The sequence below is a fragment of the Apodemus sylvaticus genome, chromosome 4 (assembly GCF_947179515.1).
Source record: "Apodemus sylvaticus chromosome 4, mApoSyl1.1, whole genome shotgun sequence".
NCBI classification, from domain to species: Eukaryota; Metazoa; Chordata; class Mammalia; order Rodentia; family Muridae; genus Apodemus; species Apodemus sylvaticus.
Window position 1 is genome coordinate 79380483 of NC_067475.1, and position 7056 is coordinate 79387538.

Here is a 7056-nt window from a genome sequence, read left to right on the forward strand (position 1 = left end):
ATTCGCCTGTCGGATTCTCTTACGCAGTGCTGTCAATCTGAGCAAAACTGCCAAGAGGGCTGAGGGTGCTAATTCTCTCTCAATTTATGCAGGAAGTTGACGACGGTGGTTTACACATGCGCGCCTTCTCGAAGCCCCAGAGAAACCGCCGAAAGCAGGTGCTGCACTCACAGTTTCCCCAGTGCTGAACTTTTTGAGCACTACGCACGCGACTTGTGCAGGCAGCGGTTGGCCGGTGCGTCCATCACTCACCCGAAGGGCCAATGGAATGAGCCTAGTCACCTACTTTCCCCGAACAGCAGGCGGCGCCGGGTGTGGCTTGAAGGCCTTTGTTCCACGCGCGGCGGAACTTTGCGAGAGGCTCGGCAGCGTGTTCTGCCACCCGTTAAGCCCCGGAGAAGCAGCCAAGCGCCCAGCGACACCTCTGGGGGGCAGAGCATACGGAAATGGGAGTTAGGCGACTCTACGGCCTACTTTCTATACCCGCCCCCTTTCGCCTTAGAATGGAGGGTTGCTTCGCAACCCGGAAGCAATTCTTCTCCGGAAACACCGCAGGCCACGTGGGGGCGGTGCGTGGCGGGCGCGTGACCTGGCGTTCCGAGGGTCTTCCCCTCCCCAGGAGCACCCAGCATGCTTTGGGCACGTGGCAGCACATGTCCTAAATAGGAGCAGTCCTGGGCCCGTACCCTGTGAGGGTGGAGACGCTCCCCGAGACTGGACAGACACCAAGAGGCGGAGCTGAGCTAATGCGGGGCTAAGGGGTAAATCTGACTCACCCGAGAGGTCGGAACTGACCTGCTGCAAACCTACCAAGGAACTTCGCTAGGCTGGGTGGAAAGAACACTTCGCTAGGTGTGGGGTGGGGGAGGACTATAAACTATTCTAGGGCTACCCCATCTTTTGAGACCCAAGACCGTGAAATAGGACAGGAGAATGGATTTGTTCTTCGTCCTGGTGGTGAGTGATTTCAGGCTGCAACCATTCAAGTCCGGAGCCTGAATGGGATCGCCTGGGTCCCTTCCACATCTGCTGTTCCTTGAACAAGTTCCCATACAATCACAAGGCTGGAAAAGATAGCCCATGGGACTTAAGGATGAGTCAGAACACAATTACCACTGACCTCGTGGCATGAACAATAAGACAACGCTGATTGCTCCTAAGAACCACTGACCTTGATAGCTGAGTCCAAGAGACCCACACCCTGGTTCTGTTGTATAGCAGTACGCAAGGCGCTCGTCCTTCAGCTAAAACCGTGAGAAGCTGCAAAAAGTTGCAACTTGGGAGTATTTTTTTATTTAAAAAAAAAAAAATCGGCGTGTGTGTACACACGTGTGTCCTGAGGAGATCAGAAGGGGTGTTGGATTAAGAGTGTTTGCTGGGGGCAACAACAAAAGAGACAACCTCCATTGAAGCGCTACCTCTAAGGGCTGCAGAGATGGCTCAGGGGTAGCTACAGCCCCGTCCTACCCCTGAGCCATCTCTGCAGCCCTTAGAGGTAGCGCTTCAATGGAGGTTGTCTCTTTCCAGGTGATTCTAGGTTGTGTCAAGTTGACAAAACCAACCAGGCCACACCAGCCATGTTGTACTATATGTGAAGCAGCAGACTTAGTGCTAACAAGTCTGCTGACAAGTCAAATCAAAATATTAATTCTGAAAAATATTGAAGAGGTTCTACATGGAGAACTGTCAAATATCCAGCTAGGATTAGTTGATTATGTTTTTTGGATTTTTAAGACAGGGTTTCACTGTGTGTAGCCTGGGCTATCCTGAAACTCTGAAGATTAGGTTGGCCTGGAACTCAAAAGAGTTTTGCCTGCCTCTGCCTCCCAAGTACTAGAATTAAAGGCATGCACCACTATACCTAGCCTTCAGCCAAGAGTTACATAAAAATAAATCTATCTCATTAGTTGAAAATTTGCTTTAGTTTCTTTTTGAGACATGGTCTCATGTAGTCTTAGCTGGGCTGGAAGCTTTAGTCTTTAATAACTGTTAAGATTATAAATATAGATCAGATATAGTTTAAGTGTATTAAAGAATTTTGTTTAAAATAAATCTTGGTGCTATGGAGATGGCACAAGTATGCCTTTAGGTCAGCAAAGCTGGGTACAGTTGTGGGTGCCTATAACCCCACATTGGGGAGACAGAGACAGGAGGATCACTGGGACTTGTGGCTAGCTAGTATGACTAAAATGACAAACTCCAGATTCAATCAAGAGTGACAGAGGAGGACACCCACTAGCCCTGGCCTTCATATACACATACACCCACATACACAAATGCAAACTTATCATTTCCAGCAAATGTTTGATTCGCACATTTCATGTTCTGGATGTACAAAACATAAATTCAGCTGAAGAGAGGTTTGTGAGAAAGAAAGTTTAAGAAGCCATGTGAGCTTGTTGTGAGACACACTTGATTCCAGTAGAAGCAGGCAGATCTCTGTAAATTCAGAGCCAGTCTAGTAGAGTAAGTTCCAGGAGAGCAGAGAGAACCTGTCCCAAACAGCTGGAAGGAAGGAAGGAAGGAAGGAAGGAAGGAAGGAAGGAAGGAAGGAAGGAAGGAAAGAAGGAAAGAAGGAAAGAAGGAAAGAAGGAAAAGAAACCCTATGATAGACTCCTGACTAGAAAGAAAGAGGGAGGGAGGGAGGGATGGAGGAAGGGAGGGAAAGACTCTTGACTAGGCCTCTGGCCTCTGGTCTGATTCAGTAATCCTTCTAAAATGCACTGCTGTCAGTTTTTGCTAGCAAGTGTTCTGTCTCAGTTTTCTGAAGTAGTGTCTTATGTAAGCCAGCCCGCCCTGCAGTTCACTCTGTAATCCAGACATCCTTGAACTCCTGATCCTCCTGCCTCTACTTGTCCATGCTGGGATTGCAGGCACACATCTCTGCCCTGCTTTAGTTTTCAGAGTTCATCCTGACACAGGTCCTACTGTGAAACTGCCCTGAGCTCCCCATTTTCCTGTCTGTCACTCCAGCTCCTGGTTTACCGCAGTCATTTCTTTACTTAAAACTATTTTGAAGACCTAGAATGTGGAGAATAAAGCCTCACTTGCTAAGGAAGGCCCTTCACATGGCCTCTGCCTACCCCTTCAGCACTGCATTCTTGTTGGCTTTCACCAGTGTTTGATTTCTGTAAGAACCTATATGCCTTCAAATGTTCAGTTCAAACACTTCTTCTAAGATACCTCCCAGATCACTAGTTTGGAGTGGATGTGCCTGGTCTCTCATCTCAAAAGCTCAGTTTTTGCTGGTTCTTTAGTCTCCTGTTCCTACTAGCAGTAGGAACCAACTGATTCCTTTCTGTTCTGATGTACACCTAGAGTCCGAGGAATTGCATGGAGTGAGCTGGGAGGGAGGCTTGTATTGGCCCATTAAAGGCCTTGAGAACCAGCAAGGCCTTCATACTTTACGCGGTGAGCTATGGAGTACCATGAAGGGGTCAGATTAGCAACAGAGCCAAAGATAGGGGGATAGCCTAAGAAGGGCAGGTGTAAATGAAAGAACCAGGCAGCTGTTCACGATGTATAGGAACATCCAGCAAGTGTCAGAACTAGACCACACTCTACACTATGCGTAGTTCAAGGACCTCTGTCTCACACTTTAAGTGTTTTAAGCAGGGCTTCACGACTGAGTGGGAAACGTACCACACTAGCCAGGATAGTATAGTGACAATGCAAGTCTCATTTCTATCACATAAAGTTCTCCATAAAGTGGTCCTTACACTACCCTGAGGTGGTTTGGCAATCCAGACTGCTTTGTTTTGCCTGCAGGTATGTTAGCACACCACTTGCATGCAGTGCTTGCATAGGCTACAAGAGGGCATCAGGCGCCCCTTGCCCCCAGGGCTGATTTGACCCAGGGCACTTCACAATGACATGCTCCAGACAGGGGAAAACGGCACTTGGACAGGAGGGCACTACCTGTATTCCAGAAGGGACACACATTACAGCTCATTAGTCCATTGGCCAGAACCAACCCAAGCCCCCCTGAACTACACAGGGGCTGAGAAAACACCAGAAGCGACAGGGAACACAAGGTTCTGTGAGCAACAGTAAAGCTTACCCCAGACCCCAGTGAACGATCCCTGCTGGTAGGAAGAGGCAAGACAGACAGGCAAGTGGGAGACGCACTGAGCAGAAAGGTTTTGCTAAGAATCTGAGATCTCCTCAGAGAAGAGTCCTTCCCATGAGCACGGATGAGCTGGGCAATACATCCGCCTGTCCGCTGTCCCCTGGAACAATGTCTGGAGAAGTTAGGGATATACTGTGAAGATGAGCTCATTCAAATGGCAGCTGGCAGGAGGCCGCTGGTCCTTGGCATCTGGGCTCTCCACAGGGCTGGTGGATAGCACAGTATTGGGGCAGATAACAAGACAAACAGAAGCCACCCTTCCCATTTCAAAGCAATGCCATTACTTGCCTTTTTCTATTGGTTACTCAGTGTGGGCACAGGCAGAGATGGTGGGAGGCCATTGTGGGAGGACAGTAATCTCTTTCTTTTAGACAGGGTCCCTACGTAGCTGAGAATGACTGAACTTCTGATCCTCCTGCCTATACCTAGAATGTCATCTAGTGTGCACTACCATGCCTGATTTTATGTGGTACTGGAGACTGAACTAGGCAAGCACTGGATCAACTGAGCTACAGCCCCTGCCTAGAGAAGTACATCCTATTAACCCTTTCTTGATTTGGACAGCATCTCCTTGCCACTGTTGTGGGAGAAGTGAGGTGAAATCCAGTGACCTTGTGAGGAAGGCGGGGCCAACACAGATGCTAAGTATTTTGCAATATGGAAATCTGAGGCTAGAGGACATTCTGTGCCTTGCCTGACTTGACTCCTCTCTTCTCCCAACACCCCTAATCAGGAGACCAAGTCATCAAAAGCATTTATAGGGCAGTCTTAGCCACTGAGCAAAGACCCCTCACTTGTTTGGTTGCACACAACAGACTGGGTACAGGGCAGTATATCAAGGCTTCCAGAGGCGCTGAAATCTGCCTGCACCCTGGCTGCGCCAGGAAGGGGAAGGAGTATGTTACTGTGCCGGTGGGACACTGGTGGGCTGTGAAGATGGACTCCATCTGTTTGACTGCCAAGGAAGTCTGCTAAGAATGGCTGTCTGCAGTGGGAAGGCTAGATCTGGGCCTGGGAACATTCGTTCTTCCCATGATGCAGGCGCCCTTCAGGCTTCTACCTGGAGCAGATGCCCACAGTTCTGCCTTAAGAGACCCGAGAGACCCGGCATCACAGCCTCCCTCCACATGGCCACTCACTGCTGGGCACACCAGGTCTTCCTCCCCTTCTCGTCGCACCAAAGAAATCAAAACCCAAACTGAGGTATCAGAAACATGTTCTTTTTTCTTTTAATAGTAAACCTCTTTACAACAAATATAGTGAAAGAGTTTTCAAACCAAACTCGTAAGAATCTCGAGGACTTTTCTTAATGTGCAGAATACTAGAAAGCATCACCGTACAGCACGGAAAGAAATAATGAAAACAAATCAACAGCCACACACTTGGACTCACCCGAGCCCCAGGAGCCAGGAGTGTGGGTGATTGTCAAGTCTGGGGATGCGTCAGCTCTCTGCTGGCCCACCTCCCCTCTTCCCTCTTTCTGGGACTTGAATGGGGTAGAGTTCAGATTCTCCTTGGGAATCTCAGCCTTCCTGCCCCGTTAGGCCCCATCCCTGCTGCTCATGTAGAGGCAGACAGGGTAGAACAAGGAGCTCCCAGCCTCTAGGAGAGCCTACATTCCCCCACAGGGGGTTCCAGAGAGTTGGGGGGGGAGAGGGAGGGAGGGGGAAGGAGAAAGAGAGAGAGAGAGAGAGAGAGAGAGAGAGAGAGAGAGAGAGAGAGATTTAGATACTTTCCCATCCTTTCTGTCTCTTCAAACAAATAAATAACGAGTGAGAGAAGGTGCATTTCTCTCTTCCTTCCTGTTCGAGTTGGGGAGGATGGTGGGTACACTGCTGGGGATGGAGGAAATGTGTTCCACTGAGGCATGTGGGGTGGCCCTTGGTCCCACTATCCCTGAAAGCGGAGGGGAACCCGGGCAGGAAGGGCACTGGATGACGCCAGAGGCTACTTTGGCAAATACCCAGTTCTGTAGAGGGAGTGGATAGGAGGCAAATTTGGCTTGTGAGAGGAAGAAAATAAGTCCCCATTTGAGGGTTCCCAGGGATCCATTTACCTGGCCAGCCAGAAGCCCCTGCATAGCCCCAGGAGAAACCTAGAGATACTGAACTGCAGAAGTGTCACATATTCATTCAGACTGCCCCTACTATCAGGGACACACACACACACACACACACACCGTGCACACATCTGTACATGGCAATCACAAGCCAGGTTTGCTTTCGGGAAGCAGACAGAAAACTGTTGAGTAGCACACTGTGTACTACAGGGGCTTCACCCCAAGCTGTGTGTAATGGTGGCCAAGCTCAGCCTAGAAGGCTGGGCCCCAGATGAGGGCCGTGATTCCACATGTATTGAGCACCTATCATCCACCATTCAGCATTTACTGAGGGCCTACGATGTGCCAGCTACGTCAAGGGGAGCACAGGACTACATTCTGGCTTCTTTCAAGGCCGTAAGCAAGTCTCAAACTTCCCTCTAGGAATTGTGAGGTGGGGTGGGAAGGTGAGGCATGTGGGAGCATCCCATGCCTGTCAGCTGCTGGGGAAAAATCGGGGTAAAGGAGGATCCCTGCCTCATGACAGGCCAGGCTCCAGGGGAAGAGGAGCCTGAGTTGGCTCCATGAACAAGTCAGAACCCAGGGACGGACTGGGACTGGGTGGGGCTAGTGGACAGCCATATGGAGGCAGAGCTCCAAATGGAAAGCCCTGGTGGAGGTAGGCTGTGGGGAGAAGCAGGAGGCCAACTAGCACCCCTCCCCCATAACTTAAGTAAAATGTTTTGGGACTGAGAGCAGCCAGGGAGGAGGTGAAGCCAGTCAGAAGCCGCCTATCCCTTGTAAACACACCTCACCGACACAGAGGCCCTGGGAGCGTGAGTCACGCAGGTACATCCACACAGCTGCACACGAACACATAAATACAGGG